The 16,340-nt window shown below is 31.7% G+C and overlaps 13 non-coding genes across 13 annotated transcripts; all 13 read left to right on the top strand.

Annotated features, from left to right (window-relative positions):
- The first annotated feature begins 7 nt into the window (after positions 1–7).
- Positions 8–80, top strand: TRNAT-CGU (transfer RNA threonine (anticodon CGU)). Its single transcript has one exon. It is a non-coding gene; the product is annotated as a tRNA-Thr (tRNA).
- A 1,454-nt stretch (positions 81–1,534) lies between these two features.
- Positions 1,535–1,608, top strand: TRNAT-AGU (transfer RNA threonine (anticodon AGU)). Its single transcript has one exon. It is a non-coding gene; the product is annotated as a tRNA-Thr (tRNA).
- Positions 1,609–3,066: 1,458 nt separating this feature from the next.
- TRNAT-CGU (transfer RNA threonine (anticodon CGU)) lies at positions 3,067–3,139 on the top strand. Its single transcript has one exon. It is a non-coding gene; the product is annotated as a tRNA-Thr (tRNA).
- A 946-nt stretch (positions 3,140–4,085) lies between these two features.
- Positions 4,086–4,158, top strand: TRNAT-CGU (transfer RNA threonine (anticodon CGU)). Its single transcript has one exon. It is a non-coding gene; the product is annotated as a tRNA-Thr (tRNA).
- A 434-nt stretch (positions 4,159–4,592) lies between these two features.
- Positions 4,593–4,666, top strand: TRNAT-AGU (transfer RNA threonine (anticodon AGU)). The gene has a single exon. It is a non-coding gene; the product is annotated as a tRNA-Thr (tRNA).
- Positions 4,667–5,612: 946 nt separating this feature from the next.
- On the top strand, positions 5,613–5,685 carry TRNAT-CGU (transfer RNA threonine (anticodon CGU)). Its single transcript has one exon. It is a non-coding gene; the product is annotated as a tRNA-Thr (tRNA).
- Positions 5,686–6,631: 946 nt separating this feature from the next.
- Positions 6,632–6,704, top strand: TRNAT-CGU (transfer RNA threonine (anticodon CGU)). The gene has a single exon. It is a non-coding gene; the product is annotated as a tRNA-Thr (tRNA).
- Positions 6,705–8,670: 1,966 nt separating this feature from the next.
- TRNAT-CGU (transfer RNA threonine (anticodon CGU)) lies at positions 8,671–8,743 on the top strand. The gene has a single exon. It is a non-coding gene; the product is annotated as a tRNA-Thr (tRNA).
- A 434-nt stretch (positions 8,744–9,177) lies between these two features.
- TRNAT-AGU (transfer RNA threonine (anticodon AGU)) lies at positions 9,178–9,251 on the top strand. Its single transcript has one exon. It is a non-coding gene; the product is annotated as a tRNA-Thr (tRNA).
- A 439-nt stretch (positions 9,252–9,690) lies between these two features.
- Positions 9,691–9,763, top strand: TRNAT-CGU (transfer RNA threonine (anticodon CGU)). Its single transcript has one exon. It is a non-coding gene; the product is annotated as a tRNA-Thr (tRNA).
- A 3,199-nt stretch (positions 9,764–12,962) lies between these two features.
- On the top strand, positions 12,963–13,035 carry TRNAT-CGU (transfer RNA threonine (anticodon CGU)). Its single transcript has one exon. It is a non-coding gene; the product is annotated as a tRNA-Thr (tRNA).
- Positions 13,036–13,469: 434 nt separating this feature from the next.
- TRNAT-AGU (transfer RNA threonine (anticodon AGU)) lies at positions 13,470–13,543 on the top strand. Its single transcript has one exon. It is a non-coding gene; the product is annotated as a tRNA-Thr (tRNA).
- Positions 13,544–16,020: 2,477 nt separating this feature from the next.
- On the top strand, positions 16,021–16,093 carry TRNAT-CGU (transfer RNA threonine (anticodon CGU)). Its single transcript has one exon. It is a non-coding gene; the product is annotated as a tRNA-Thr (tRNA).
- The last annotated feature ends 247 nt before the right edge of the window (positions 16,094–16,340 follow it).

Genomic DNA, 16,340 nt, shown 5'->3' with positions numbered 1-16,340 from the left:
TAAAATAGGTGCTGTGGCTAAGTGGTTAAAGCGCCTGTCCCGTAAACAGGAAATCCTGAGTTCAAATCTCAGCAGCACCTTATTATTGGTCCTTACATGTAAAAATAATTTTCATCACGCAAATGTTTAATACATTTTAAAAAGAAAAGTGTTGTTCTGTGAACATTAGAATGGGTCATCTTAAATTGAAAAACTAAAAAACATGGTATTGTGAAGATTTTCAAAGTAATGCTTTGAATGAAAAACGGAAAAAAGAGTGACAAAGAGCAAAATAGAGATAAAAAATCATTCTAGAGTTGAAATCAAGTAATGCATTCTTAAAGAAGGCATAATTAAAACATTTATGAACAGGATAAGCAATATATCAATGAGATGTTTATCAATAGGATCAGTATCCTCGTCTAAAGTAGTTGAGTAGAGTGTTTTCTGAACTGAGAAATGATTATGAAAGTGAAAAACTCAGGAGTCTCTTGAACACCATATGGCAAACTGTTCCTTGAAACATTTTCAAAAGGGTGCTGTGGCTTAGCTGGTTAAAGCGCTTGTCTAGTAAACAGGAGATCCTGAGTTCAAATCTCAGTAGTGCCTTGCTTTCCTCATTCTTAAATAAAAAATTATTTTCATTAAGTCGTCCTGCGATTCAATTAAATTAGAAAAGTCTGATTTATCTTTCGGTTGAACAGATCATCTTAAACCTAATAAAAACTGAACGTGTTTTCAATATTATAGTAACAATACTGTGATTGCAAAAATCAAAAAGGTATTTCAATGAGCAAGAGGCAGATGAAATATAACCCTAGATTTGAGCAATATTGATGAATATATGTAAAACACTTATTTATGAACTATTCAAAATATGGGATTGAGTTTAAAATGTGTTCTTTTGTAATACAACATAGCTATTCTTGTTTACAGATTAGGAATCCTTGCTTGTTTAACATTAGAATACATATTAAGACACTTTAACACAGGCACAGAATTTGATCACCAATACTAAATTAATGATCCCTTCTGTATCACTAAAATAGGTGCTGTGGCTAAGTGGTTAAAGCACCTGTCTCGTAAACAGGAAATCCTGAGTTCATATCTCAGTAGCACCTTATTATTGGTCCTTACATGTAAAAATAATTTTCATCACTCAAATGTTTAATACATTTTAAAAAGAAAAGTGTTGTTCTGTGAACATTAGAATGGGTCATCTTAAATTGAAAAACAAAAAAACGTGGTATTGTGAAGATTTTCAAAGTAATGCTTTGAATGAAAAAGGGAAAAAAGAGTGACAAAGAGCAAAATAGAGATAAAAAATCATTCTAGAGTTGAATTCAAGTAATGCATTCTTAAAGAAGGCATAATTAAAACATTTATGAACAGGATAAGCAATATATCAATGAGGTGTTTATGAATAGGATCAGTATCCTCGTCTAAAGTAGTTGAGTAGAGCGTTTTCTGAACTGAGAAATGATTATGAAAGTGAAACATTCAGGAGTCTCTTGAACACCATATGGCAAACTGTTCCTGAAAGCATTTTCAAGAGGGTGCTGTGGCTTAGCTGGTTAAAGCGCCTGTTTAGTAAACAGGAGATCCTGAGTTCAAATCTCAGCAGTGCCTTGCTTTCCTCATTCTTAAATAAAAAATTCTTTTCATTAAGTCGTCCTGCGATTCAATTAAATTAGAAAAGTCTGATTTATCTTTCGGTTGAACAGATCATCTTAAACCTAATAATAACTGAAAGTGTTTTCAATATTATAGTAACAATACTGTGATTGCAAAAATCAAAAAGGTATTTCAATGAGCAAGAGGCAGATGAAATATAACCCTAGATTTGAGCAATATTGATGAATATATGTAAAACACTTATTTATGAACTATTCAAAATATGGGATTGAGTTTAAAATGTGTTCTTTTGTAATACAACATAGCTATTCTTGTTTACAGATTAGGAATCTTTGCTTGTTTAACATTTGAATACATATTAAGACACTTTAACACAGGCACAGAATTTGATTACCAATACTAAATTAATGATCCCTTCTGTATCACTAAAATAGGTGCTGTGGATAAGTGGTTAAAGCGCCTGTCTCGTAAACAGGAAATCCTGAGTTTAAATCTCAGCAGCACCTTATTATTGGTCCTTACATGTAAAAATAATTTTCATCACGCAAATGTTTAATACATTTTAAAAAGAAAAGTGTTGTTCTGTGAACATTAGAATGGGTCATCTTAAATTGTAAAACTAACAAACGTGGTATTGTGAAGATTTTCAAAGTAATGCTTTGAATGAAAAAGGGAAAAAAGAGTGACAAAGAGCAAAATAGAGATAAAAAATCATTCTAGAGTTGAAATCAAGTAATGCATTCTTAAAGAAGGCATAATTAAAACATTTATGAACAGGATAAGCAATATATCAATGAGGTGTTTATCAATAGGATCAGTATCCTCGTCTAAAATAGTTGAGTAGAGCGTTTTCTGAACTGAGAAATGATTATGAAAGTGAAAAACTCAGGATTCTCTTGAACATCATATGGCAAACTGTTCCTTAAAGCATTTTCAAGAGGGTGCTGTGGCTTAGCTGGTTAAAGTGCTTGTCTAGTAAACAGGAGATCCTGAGTTCAAATCTCAGCAGTGCCTTGCTTTCCTCATTCTTAAATAAAAAACTATTTTCATTAATTCGTCCTGCGATTCAATTAAACTAGAAAAGTCTGATTTATCTTTCGGTTGAACAGATCATCTTAAACCTAATAAAAACTGAAAGTGTTTTCAATATTATATTAACAATACTGGGATTGCAAAATCAAAAAGGTATTTCAATGAGCAAGAGGCAGATGAAATATAACCCTAGATTTGAGCAATATTGATGAATGTATGTAAAACACTTATTTATGAACTATTCAAAATATGGGATTGAGTTTAAAATGTGTTCTTTTGTAATACAACATAGCTATTCTTGTTTACAGATTAGGAATCCTTGCTTGTTTAACATTAGAATACATATTAAGACACTTTAACACAGGCACAGAATTTGATCACCAATACTAAATTAATGATCTCTTCTGTATCACTAAAATAGGTGCTGTGGCTCAGTGGTTAAAGCGCCTGTCTCGTAAACAGGAAATCCTGAGTTCAAATCTCAGCAGCACCTTATTATTGGTCCTTACATGTAAAAGTAATTTTCATCACGCAAATGTTTAATACATTTTAAAAAGAATAGTGTTGTTCTGTGAACATTAGAATAGGTCATCTTAAATTGAAAAACAAAAAAACGTGGTATTGTGAAGATTTTCAAAGTAATGCTTTGAATGAAAAAGGGAAAAAAGAGTGACAAAGAGCAAAATAGAGATAAAAAATCATTCTAGAGTTGAATTCAAGTAATGCATTCTTAAAGAAGGCATAATTAAAACATTTATGAACAGGATAAGCAATATATCAATGAGGTGTTTATGAATAGGATCAGTATCCTCGTCTAAAGTAGTTGAGTAGAGCGTTTTCTGAACTGAGAAATGATTATGAAAGTGAAAAACTCAGGTTTCTCTTGAACACCATATGGCAAACTGTTCCTTAAAGCATTTTAAAGAGGGTGCTGTGGCTTAGCTGGTTAAAGTGCCTGTCTAGTAAACAGAAGATCCTGAGTTCAAATCTCAGCATTGCCTTGCTTTCCTCATTCTTAAATAAAAAACTATTTTCATTAATTCGTCCTGCGATTCAATTAAATTAGAAAAGTCTGATTTATCTTTCGGTTGAACAGATCATCTTAAACCTAATAAAAACTGAAAGTGTTTTCAATATTATAGTAACAATACTGTGATTGCGAAATTAAAAAGGTATTTCAATGAGCAAGAGGCAGATGAAATATGACCCTAGATTTGAGCAATATTGATGAATATATGTAAAACACTTATTTATAAACTATTCAAAATATGGGATTGAGTTTAAAATGTGTTCTTTTTTAATACAACATAGCTATTCTTGTTTACAGATTAGGAATCCTTGCTTGTTTAACATTAGAATACATATTAAGACACTTTAACACAGGCACAGAATTTGATCACCAATACTAAATTAATGATCCCTTCTGTATCACTAAAATAGGTGCTGTGGCTAAGTGGTTAAAGCGCCTGTCTCGTAAACAGGAAATCCCGAGTTCAAATCTCAGCAGCACCTTATCATTGGTCCTTACATGTAAAAATAATTTTCATCACGCAAATGTTTAATACATTTTAAAAAGAAAAGTGTTGTTCTGTGAACATTAGAATGGGTCATCTTAAATTGAAAAACTAAAAAACATGGTATTGTGAAGATTTTCAAAGTAATGCTTTAAATGAAAAATGGAAAAAAGAGTGACAAAGAGCAAAATAGAGATAAAAATTCATTCTAGAGTTGAAATCAAGTAATGCATTCTTAAAGAAGGCATAATTAAAACATGTATGAACAGGATAAGCAATATATCAATGAGGTGTTTATCAATAGGATCAGTATCCTCGTCTAAAGTAGTTGAGTAGAGCGTTTTCTGAACTGAGAAATCATAATGAAAGTGAAAAATTCAGGAGTCTCTTGAACACCATATGGCAAACTGTTCCTTAAAGCATTTTCAAGAGGGTGCTGTGGCTTAGCTGGTTAAAGCGCTTGTCTAGTAAACAGGAGATCCTGAGTTCAAATCTCAGCAGCACCTTATTATTGGTCCTTACATGTAAAAATAATTTTCATCACGCAAATGTTTAATACATTTTAAAAAGAAAAGTGTTGTTCTGTGAACATTAGAATGGGTCATCTTAAATTGAAAAACAAAAAAACGTGGTATTGTGAAGATTTTCAAAGTAATGCTTTGAATGAAAAAGGGAAAAAAGAGTGACAAAGAGCAAAAGAGAGATAAAAAATCATTCTAGAGTTGAAATCAAGTAATGCATTCTTAAAGAAGGCATAATTAAAACATTTATGAACAGGATAAGCAATATATCAATGAGGTGTTTATCAATAGGATCAGTATCCTCGTCTAAAGTAGTTGAGTAGAGCGTTTTCTGAACTGAGAAATGATTATGAAAGTGAAAAACTCAGGATTCTCTTGAACACCATATGGCAAACTGTTCCTAAATCATTTTCAAGAGGGTGCTGTTGCTTAGCTGGTTAAAGCGCCTGTCTAGTAAACAGGAGATCCTGAGTTCAAATCTCAGCAGTGCCTTGCTTTCCTCATTCTTAAATAAAAAACTATTTTCATTAATTCGTCCTGCGATTCAATTAAATTAGAAAAGTCTGATTTATCTTTCGGTTGAACAGATCATCTTAAACCTAATAAAAACTGAAAGTGTTTTCAATATTATAGTAACAATACTGTGATTGCAAAAATCAAAAAGGTATTTCAATGAGCAAGAGGCAGATGAAATATAACCCTAGATTTGAGCAATATTGATTAATATATGTAAAACACTTATTTATGAACTATTCAAAATATGGGATTGAGTTTAAAATGTGTTCTTTTGTAATACAACATAGCTATTCGTGTTTACAGATTAGGAATCCATGCTTGTTTAACATTAGAATACATATTAAGACACTTTAACACAGGCACAGAATTTGATCACCAATACTAAATTAATGATCCCTTCTGTATCACTAAAATAGGTGCTGTGGCTAAGTGGTTAAAGCGCCTGTCTCGTAAACAGGAAATCCTGACTTCAATTCTCAGCAGCACCTTATTATTGGTCCTTACATGTAAAAATAATTTTCATCACGCAAATGTTTAATACATTTTAAAAAGAAAAGTGTTGTTCTGTAAACATTAGAATGGGTCATCTTAAATTGAAAAACTAAAAAACATGGTATTGTGAAGATTTTCAAAGTAATGCTTTGAATGAAAAACGGAAAAAAGAGTGACAAAGAGCAAAATAGAGATAAAAAATCATTCTAGAGTTGAAATCAAGTAATGCATTCTTAAAGAAGGCATAATTAAAACATTTATGAACAGGATAAGCAATATATCAATGAGATGTTTATCAATAGGATCAGTATCCTCGTCTAAAGTAGTTGAGTAGAGCGTTTTCTGAACTGAGAAATGATTATGAAAGTGAAAAACTCAGGAGTCTCTTGAACACCATATGGCAAACTGTTCCTTAAAGCATTTTCAAGAGGGTGCTGTGGCTTAGCTGGTTAAAGCGCCTGTCTAGTAAACTGGAGATCCTGAGTTCAAATCTCAGCAGTGCCTTGCTTTCCTCATTCTTAAATAAAAAACTATTTTCATTAATTCGTCCTGCGATTCAATTAAATTAGAAAAGTCTGATTTATCTTTCGGTTGAACAGATCATCTTAAACCTAATAAAAACTGAAAGTGTTTTCAATATTATAGTAACAATACCGTGATTGCAAAATCAAAAAGGTATTTCAATGAGCAAGAGGCAGATGAAATATAACCCTAGATTTGAGCAATATTGATTAATATATGTAAAACACTTATTTATGAACTATTCAAAATATGGGATTGAGTTTAAAATGTGTTCTTTTGTAATACAACATAGCTATTTGTGTTTACAGATTAGGAATCTATGCTTGTTTAACATTAGAATACATATTAAGACACTTTAACACAGGCACAGAATTTGATCACCAATACTAAATTAATGATCCCTTCTGTATCACTAAAATAGGTGCTGTGGCTAAGTGGTTAAAGCGCCTGTCTCGTAAACAGGAAATCCTGAGTTCAATTCTCAGCAGCACCTTATTATTGGTCCTTACATGTAAAAATAATTTTCGTCACGCAAATGTTTAATACATTTAAAAAGAAAAGTGTTGTTCTGTGAACATTAGAATGGGTCATCTTAAATTGAAAAACAAAAAAACATGGTATTGTGAAGATTTTCAAAGTAATGCTTTGAATGAAAAAGGGAAAAAAGAGTGACAAAGAGCAAAATAGAGATAAAAAATCATTCTAGAGTTGAATTCAAGTAATGCATTCTTAAAGTAGGCATAATTAAAACATTTATGAACAGGATAAGCAATATATCAATGAGGTGTTTATCAATAGGATCAGTATCCTCGTCTAAACTATTTGAGTAGTGCGTTTTCTGAACTGAGAAATGATTATGAAAGTGAAAAACTCAGGTTTCTCTTGAACACCATATGGCAAACTGTTCCTTAAAGCATTTTCAAAAGGGTGCTGTGGCTTAGCTGGTTAAAGCGCTTGTCTAGTAAACAGGAGATCCTGAGTTCAAATCTCAGCAGTGCCTTGCTTTCCTCATTCTTAAATAAAAAATTATTTTCATTAAGTCGTCCTGCGATTCAATTAAATTAGAAAAGTCTGATTTATCTTTCGGTTGAACAGATCATCTTAAACCTAATAAAAACTGAACGTGTTTTCAATATTATAGTAACAATACTGTGATTGCAAAAATCAAAAAGGTATTTCAATGAGCAAGAGGCAGATGAAATATAACCCTAGATTTGAGCAATATTGATGAATATATGTAAAACACTTATTTATGAACTATTCAAAATATGGGATTGGGTTTAAAATGTGTTCTTTTGTAATACAACATAGCTATTCTTGTTTACAGATTAGGAATCCTTGCTTGTTTAACATTAGAATACATATTAAGACACTTTAACACAGGCATAGAATTTGATCACCAATACTAAATTAATGATCCCTTCTATATAACTACAGTAGGTGCTGTGGCTAAGTGGTTAAAGCGCCTTTCTCGTAAACAGGAAATCCTGAGTTCAAATCTCAGCAGCACCTTATTATTGGTCCTTACATGTAAAAATAATTTTCATCACGCAAATGTTTAATACATTTTAAAAAGAAAAGTATTGTTCTGTGAACATTAGAATGCGTCATCTTAAATTGAAAAACAAAAAAACGTGGTATTGTGAAGATTTTCAAAGTAATACTTTGAATGAAAAAGGGAAAAAAGAGTGACAAAGAGCAAAATAGAGATAAAAAATCATTCTAGAGTTGAATTCAAGTAATGCATTCTTAAAGAAGGCATAATTAAAACATTTATGAACAGGATAAGCAATATATCAATGAGGTGTTTATGAATAGGATCAGTATCCTCATCTAAAGTAGTTGAGTAGAGCGTTTTCTGAACTGAGAAATGATTATGAAAGTGAAAAATTCAGGAGTCTCTTGAACACCATATGGCAAACTGTTCCTGAAAGCATTTTCAAGAGGGTGCTGTGGCTTAGCTTGTTAAAGCGCCTGTCTAGTAAACAGGAGATCCTGAGTTCAAATCTCAGCAGTGCCTTGCTTTCCTCATTCTTAAATAAAAAATTATTTTCATTAAGTCATCCTGCGATTCAATTAAATTAGAAAAGTCTGATTTATCTTTCGGTTGAACAGATCATATTAAACCTAATAAAAACTGAAAGTGTTTTCAATATTATAGTAACAATACTGTGATTGCAAATTTAAAAAGGTATTTCAATGAGCAAGAGGCAGATGAAATATGACCCTAGATTTGAGCAATATTGATGAATATTTGTAAAACACTTATTTATAAACTATTCAAAATATGGGATTGAGTTTAAAATGTGTTCTTTTTTAATACAACATAGGTATTCTTGTTTACAGATTAGAAATCCTTGCTTGTTTAACATTAGAATACATATTAAGACACTTTAACACAGGCACAGAATTTGATCACCAATACTAAATTAATGATCCCTTCTGTATCACTAAAATAGGGTGCTGTGGCTAAGTGGTTAAAGCACCTGTCTCGTAAACAGGAAATCCTGAGTTCAAATCTCAGCAGCACCTTATTATTGGTCCTAACATGTAAAAATAATTTTCATCACGCAAATGTTTAATACATTTTAAAAAGAAAAGTGTTGTTCTGTGAACCTTAGAATGGGTCATCTTAAATTGAAAAACTAACAAACGTGGTATTGTGAAGATTTTCAAAGTAATGCTTTGAATGAAAAAGGGAAAAAAGAGTAACAAAGAGCAAAATAGAGATAAAAAATCATTCTAGAGTTGAAATCAAGTAATGCATTCTTAAAGAAGGCATAATTAAAACATTTATGAACAGGATAAGCAATATATCAATGAGGTGTTTATCAATAGGATCAGTATCCTCGTCTAAAGTAGTTGAGTAGAGCGTTTTCTGAACTGAGAAATGATTATGAAAGTGAAAAACTCAGGTTTCTCTTGAACACCATATGGCAAACTGTTCCTTAAAACTTTTTCAAGAGGGTGCTGTGGCTTAGCTGGTTAAAGCGCCTGTCTAGTAAACAGGAGATCCTGAGTTCAAATCTCAGCAGTGCCTTGCTTTCCTCATTCTTAAATAAAAAATTATTTTCATTAAGTCGTCCTGCGATTCAATTAAATTAGAAAAGTCTGATTTATCTTTCGGTTGAACAGATCATCTTAAACCTAATAAAAACTGAAAGTGTTTTCAATATTATAGTAACAATACTGTGATTGCAAAAATCAAAAAGGTATTTCAATGAGCAAGAGGCAGATGAAATATAACCCTAGATTTGAGCAATATTGATTAATATATGTAAAACACTTATTTATGAACTATTCAAAATATGGGATTGAGTTTAAAATGTGTTCTTTTGTAATACAACATAGCTTTTCTTGTTTACAGATTAGGAATCCTTGCTTTTTTAACATTAGAATACATATTAAGACACTTTAACACAGGCACAGAATTTGATCACCAATACTAAATTAATGATCCCTTCTGTATCACTAAAATAGGTGCTGTTGCTAAGTGGTTAAAGCGCCTGTCTCGTAAACAGGAAATCCTGAGTTCAAATCTCAGCAGCACCTTATTATTGGTCCTTACATGTAAAAATAATTTTCATCACGCAAATGTTAAATACATTTTAAAAAGAAAAGTATTGTTCTGTGAACATTAGAATGGGTCATCTTAAATTGAAAAACAAAAAAACGTGGTTTTGTGAAGATTTTCAAAGTAATGTTTTGAATGAAAAAAGGAAAAAAGAGTGACAAAGAGCAAAATAGAGATAAAAAATCATTCTAGAGTTGAATTCAAGTAATGCATTCTTAAAGAAGGCATGATTAAAACATGTATGAACAAGATAAGCAATATATTCATGAGGTGTTTATCAATAGGATCAGTATCCTCGTCTAAAGTAGTTGAGTAGAGCGTTTTCTGAACTGAGAAATGATTATGAAAGTGAAAAACTCAGGATTCTCTTGAACACCATATGGCAAACTGTTCCTTAAAACATTTTCAAGAGGGTGCTGTGGCTTAGCTGGTTAAAGCGCCCGTCTAGTAAACAGGAGATCCTGAGTTCAAATCTCAGCAGTGCCTTGCTTTCCTCATTCTTATATAAAAAACTATTTTCATTAAGTCGTCCTGTGATTCAATTCAATTAGAAAAGTCTGATTTATCTTTCCGTTGAACAGATCATCTTAAACCTAATAAAAACTGAAAGTGTTTTCAATATTATAGTAACAATACTGTGATTGCAAAAATCAAAAAGGTATTTCAATGAGCAAGAGGCAGATGAAATATAACCCTAGATTTGAGCAATATTGATGAATATATGTAAAACACTTATTTATGAACTATTCAAAATATGGGATTGAGTTTAAAATGTGTTCTTTTGTAATACAACATAGCTATTCTTGTTTACAGATTAGGAATCCTTGCTTGTTTAACATTAGAATACATATTAAGCCTGGAGGGTTTGGGGGAAATGGTTAGGGAATGTATTGTGATTGGTAGGGTGGGGTGGGGCGAAAGGGAGAGGTGGTTCGGGGGTGGGGGGGCGGTGAAAGGGTTTGATTCCCAGATGGGATTAATGTATACGGTTGGTCTGAAAGGCTCACTGTTTTTTGTTGCACTTAAAAACAATAAAAACTTGTTTATCAAAAAGAATACATATTAAGACACTTTAACACAGGCACAGAATTTGATCACCAATACTAAATTAATGATCCCTTCTGTATCACTAAAATAGGTGCTGTGGCTAAGTGGTTAAATCGCCTGTCTTGTAAACAGGAAATCCTGAGTTCAAATCTCAGCAGCACCTTATTATTGGTCCTTATATGTAAAAATAATTTTCATCACGCAAATGTTTAATACATTTTAAAATGAATAGTGTTGTTCTGTGAACATTAGAATGGGTCATCTTAAATTGAAAAACAAAAAAACGTGGTATTGTGAAGATTTTCAAAGTAATGCTTTGAATGAAAAAGGGAAAAAAGAGTGACAAAGAGCAAAAGAGAGATAAAAAATCATTCTAGAGTTGAAATCAAGTAATGCATTCTTAAAGAAGGCATGATTAAAACATTTATGAACAGGATAAGCAATATATCAATGAGGTGGTTATCAATAGGATCAGTATCCTCATCTAAAGTAGTTGAGTAGAGCGTTTTCTGAACTGAGAAATGATTATGAAAGTGAAAAACTCAGGATTCTCTTGAACACCATATGGCAAACTGTTCCTTAAAGCATTTTCAAGAGGGTGCTGTCGCTTAGCTGGTTAAAGCGCCTGTCTAGTAAACAGGAGATCCTGAGTTCAAATCTCAGCAGTGCCTTGCTTTCCTCATTCTTAAATAAAAAACTATTTTCATTAATTCGTCCTGCGATTCAATTAAATTAGAAAAGTCTGATTTATCTTTCGGTTGAACAGATCATCTTAAACCTAATAAAAACTGAAAGTGTTTTCAATATTATAGTAACAATACTGTGATTGCAAAAATCAAAAAGGTATTTCAATGAGCAAGAGGCAGATGAAATATAACCCTAGATTTGAGCAATATTGATTAATATATGTAAAATACTTATTTATGAACTATTCAAAATATGGGATTGAGTTTAAAATGTGTTCTTTTGTAATACAACATAGCTATTCGTGTTTACAGATTAGGAATCCTTGCTTGTTTAACATTAGAATACATATTAAGACACTTTAACACAGGCACAGAATTTGATCACCAATACTAAATTAATGATCCCTTCTGTATCACTAAAATAGGTGCTGTGGCTAAGTGGTTAAAGCGCCTTATCTTGTAAACAGGAAATCCTGAGTTCAAATCTCAGCAGCACCTTATTATTGGTCCTTACATGTAAAAATAATTTTCGTCACGCAAATGTTTAATACATTTAAAAAGAAAAGTGTTGTTCTGTGAACATTAGAATGGGTCATCTTAAATTGAAAAACAAAAAAACATGGTATTGTGAAGATTTTCAAAGTAATGCTTTGAATGAAAAAGGGAAAAAAGAGTGACAAAGAGCAAAATAGAGATAAAAAATCATTCTAGAGTTGAATTCAAGTAATGCATTCTTAAAGAAGGCATAATTAAAACATTTATGAACAGGATAAGCAATATATCAATGAGGTGTTTATCAATAGGATCAGTATCCTCGTCTAAACTATTTGAGTAGTGTGTTTTCTGAACTGAGAAATGATTATGAAAGTGAAAAACTCAGGTTTCTCTTGAACACCATATGGCAAACTGTTCCTTAAAACTTTTTCAAGAGGGTGCTGTGGCTTAGCAGGTTAAAGCGCCTGTCTAGTAAACAGGAGATCCTGAGTTCAAATCTCAGCAGTGCCTTGCTTTCCTCATTCTTAAATAAAAAATTATTTTCATTAAGTCGTCCTGCGATTCAATTAAATTAGAAAAGTCTGATTTATCTTTCGGTTGAACAGATCATCTTAAGCCTAATAAAAAGTGAAAGTGTTTTCAATATTATAGTAACAATACTGTGATTGCAAAAATCAAAAAGGTATTTCAATGAGCAAGAGGCAGATGAAATATAACCCAAGATTTGAGCAATATTGATGAATATATGTAAAACACTTATTTATGAACTATTCAAAATATGGGATTGAGTTTAAAATGTGTTCTTTTGTAATACAACATAGCTTTTCTTGTTTACAGATTAGGAATCCTTGCTTGTTTAACATTGGAATACATATTAAGACACTTTAACACAGGCACAGAATTTGATCACCAATACTAAATTAATGATCCCTTCTGAATCACTAAAATAGGTGCTGTTGCTAAGTGGTTAAAGCGCCTGTCTCGTAAACAGGAAATCCTGAGTTCAAATCTCAGCAGCACCTTATTATTGGTCCTTACATGTAAAAATAATTTTCATCACGCAAATGTTAAATACATTTTAAAAAGAAAAGTATTGTTCTGTGAACATTAGAATGGGTCATCTTAAATTGAAAAACAAAAAAACGTGGTTTTGTGAAGATTTTCAAAGTAATGTTTTGAATGAAAAAGGGAAAAAAGAGTGACAAAGAGCAAAATAGAGATACAAAATCATTCTAGAGTTGAATTCAAGTAATGCATTCTTAAAGAAGGCATGATTAAAACATTTATGAACAAGATAAGCAATATATCAATGAGGTGTTTATGAATAGGATCAGTATCCTCGTCTAAAGTAGTTGAGTAGAGCGTTTTCTGAACTGAGAAATGATTATGAAAGTGAAAAACTCAGGATTCTCTTGAACACCATATGGCAAACTGTTCCATAAAGCATTTTCAAGAGGGTGCTGTGGCTTAGCTGGTTAAAGCGCCTGTCTAGTAAACAGGAGATCCTGAGTTCAAATCTCAGCAGTGCCTTGCTTTCCTCATTCTTATATAAAAAACTATTTTCATTAAGTCATCCTGCGATTCAATTCAATTAGAAAAGTCTGATTTATCTTTCAGTTGAACAGATCATCTTAAACCTAATAAAAACTGAAAGTGTTTTCAATATTATAGTAACAATACTGTGATTGCAAAATCAAAAAGGTATTTCAATGAGCAAGAGGCAGATGAAATATAACCCCAGATTTGAGCAATATTGATGAATATATGTAAAACACTTATTTATGAACTATTCAAAATATGGGATTGAGTTTAAAATGTGTTCTTTTGTAATACAACATAGCTATTCTTGTTTACAGATTAGGAATCCTTGCTTGTTTAACATTAGAATACATATTAAGACACTTTAACACAGGCACAGAATTTGATCACCAATACTAAATTAATGATCCCTTCTGTATCACTAAAATAGGTGCTGTTGCTAAGTGGTTAAAGCGCCTGTCTCGTAAACAGGAAATCCTGAGTTCAAATGTCAGCAGCACCTTATTATTGGTCCTTACATGTAAAAATAATTTTCATCACGCAAATGTTTAATGCGTTTTAAAAAGAAAAGTATTGTTCTTTGAACATTAGAATGGGTCATCTTAAATTGAAAAACAAAAAAACGTGGTGTTGTGAAGATTTTCAAAGTAATGTTTCGAATGAAAAAGGGAAAAAAGAGTGACAAAGAGCAAAATAGAGATAAAAAATCATTCTAGAGTTGAATTCAAGTAATGCATTCTTAAAGAAGGCATGATTAAAACATTTATGAACAAGATAAGCAATATATCAATGAGGTGTTTATGAATAGGATCAGTATCCTCGTCTAAAGTAGTTGAGTAGAGCGTTTTCTGAACTGAGAAATGATTATGAAAGTGAAAAACTCAGGATTCTCTTGAACACCATATGGCAAACTGTTCCTTAAAGCATTTTCAAGAGGGTGCTGTGGCTTAGCTAGTTAAAGTGCCTGTCTAGTAAACAGGAGATCCTGAGTTCAAATCTCAGCAGTGCCTTGCTTTCCTCATTCTTATATAAAAAACTATTTTCATTAAGTCGTCCTGCGATTCAATTCAATTAGAAAAGTCTGATTTATCTTTCGGTTGAACAGATCATCTTAAACCTAATAAAAACTGAAAGTGTTTTCAATGTTATAGTAACAATACTGTGATTGCAAAAATCAAAAAGGTATTTCAATGAGCAAGAGGCAGATGAAATATAACCCTAGATTTTAGCAATATTGATGAATATATGTAAAACACTTATTTATGAGCTATTCAAAATATGGGATTGAGTTTAAAATGTGTTCTTTTGTAATACAACATAGCTATTCTTGTTTACAGATTAGGAATCCTTGCTTGTTTAACATTAGAATACATATTAAGACACTTTAACACAGGCACAGAATTTGATCACCAATACTATATTAATGATCCCTTTTGCATCACTAAACTAGGTGCTGTGGCAAAGTGGTTAAAGTGCCTGTCTCGTAAACAGGAAATCCTGAGTTCAAATCTCAGCAGCACCTTATTATTGGTCCCTACATGTAAAAATAATTTTCAGCACGCAAATGTTTAATACATTTTAAAAAGAAAAGTGTTGTTCTGTGAACATTAGAATGGGTCATCTTAAATTGAAAAACAAAAAAACGTGGTATTGTGAAGATTTTCAAAGTAATGCTTTGAATGAAAAAGGGAAAAAAGAGTGACAAAGAGCAAAATAGAGATAAAAAATTATTCTAGAGTTGAATTCAAGTAATGCATTCTTAAAGAAGGCATAATTAAAACATTTATGAACAGGATAAGCAATATATCAATGAGGTGTTTATGAATAGGATCAGTATCCTCGTCTAAACTATTTGAGTAGTGCGTTTTCTGAACTGAGAAATGATTATGAAAGTGAAAAACTCAGGTTTCTCTTGAACACCATATGGCAAACTGTTCCTTAAAGCATTTTCAAGAGGGTGCTGTGGCTTAGCTGGTTAAAGCGCCTATCTAGTAAACAGGAGATCCTGAGTTCAAACCTCAGCAGTGCCTTGCTTTCCTCATTCTTAAATAAAAAATTATTTTCATTAAGTCGTCCTGCGATTCAATTAAATTAGAAAAGTCTGATTTATCTTTCGGTTGAACAGATCATCTTAAACCTAATAAAAACTGAAAGTGTTTTCAATATTATAGTAACAATACTGTGATTGCAAAATCAAAAAGGTATTTCAATGAGCAAGAGGCAGATGAAATATGACCCTAGATTTGAGCAATATTGATGAATATATGTAAAACACTTATTTATAAACTATTCAAAATATGGGATTGAGTTTAAAATGTGTTCTTTTGTAATACAACATAGCTATTCTTGTTTACAGATTAGGAATCCTTGCTTGTTTAACATTAGAATACATATTAAGACACTTTAACACAGGCACAGAATTTGATTACCAATACTAAATTAATGATCCCTTCTGTATCACTAAAATAGGTGCTGTGGCTAAGTGGTTAAAGCGCCTGTCTCGTAAACAGGAAATCCTGAGTTCAAATCTCAGCAGCACCTTATTATTGGTCCTTACATGTAAAAATAATTTTCATCACGCAAATGTTTAAGACATTTTAAAAAGAAAAGTGTTGTTCTGTGAACATTAGAATGGGTCATCTTAAATTGAAAAACAAAAAAACGTGGTATTGTGAAGATTTTCAAAGTAATGCTTTGAATGAAAAAGGGAAAAAAGAGTGACAAAGAGCAAAATAGAGATGAAAAATCATTCTAGAGTTGAAATCAAGTAATGCATTCTTAAAGAAGG

The sequence above is a fragment of the Triturus cristatus genome, chromosome 8 (genome assembly GCF_964204655.1).
Source record: "Triturus cristatus chromosome 8, aTriCri1.1, whole genome shotgun sequence".
Taxonomy (NCBI): Eukaryota; Metazoa; Chordata; class Amphibia; order Caudata; family Salamandridae; genus Triturus; species Triturus cristatus.
This window is presented reverse-complemented; position numbering and strand designations above follow the sequence as displayed.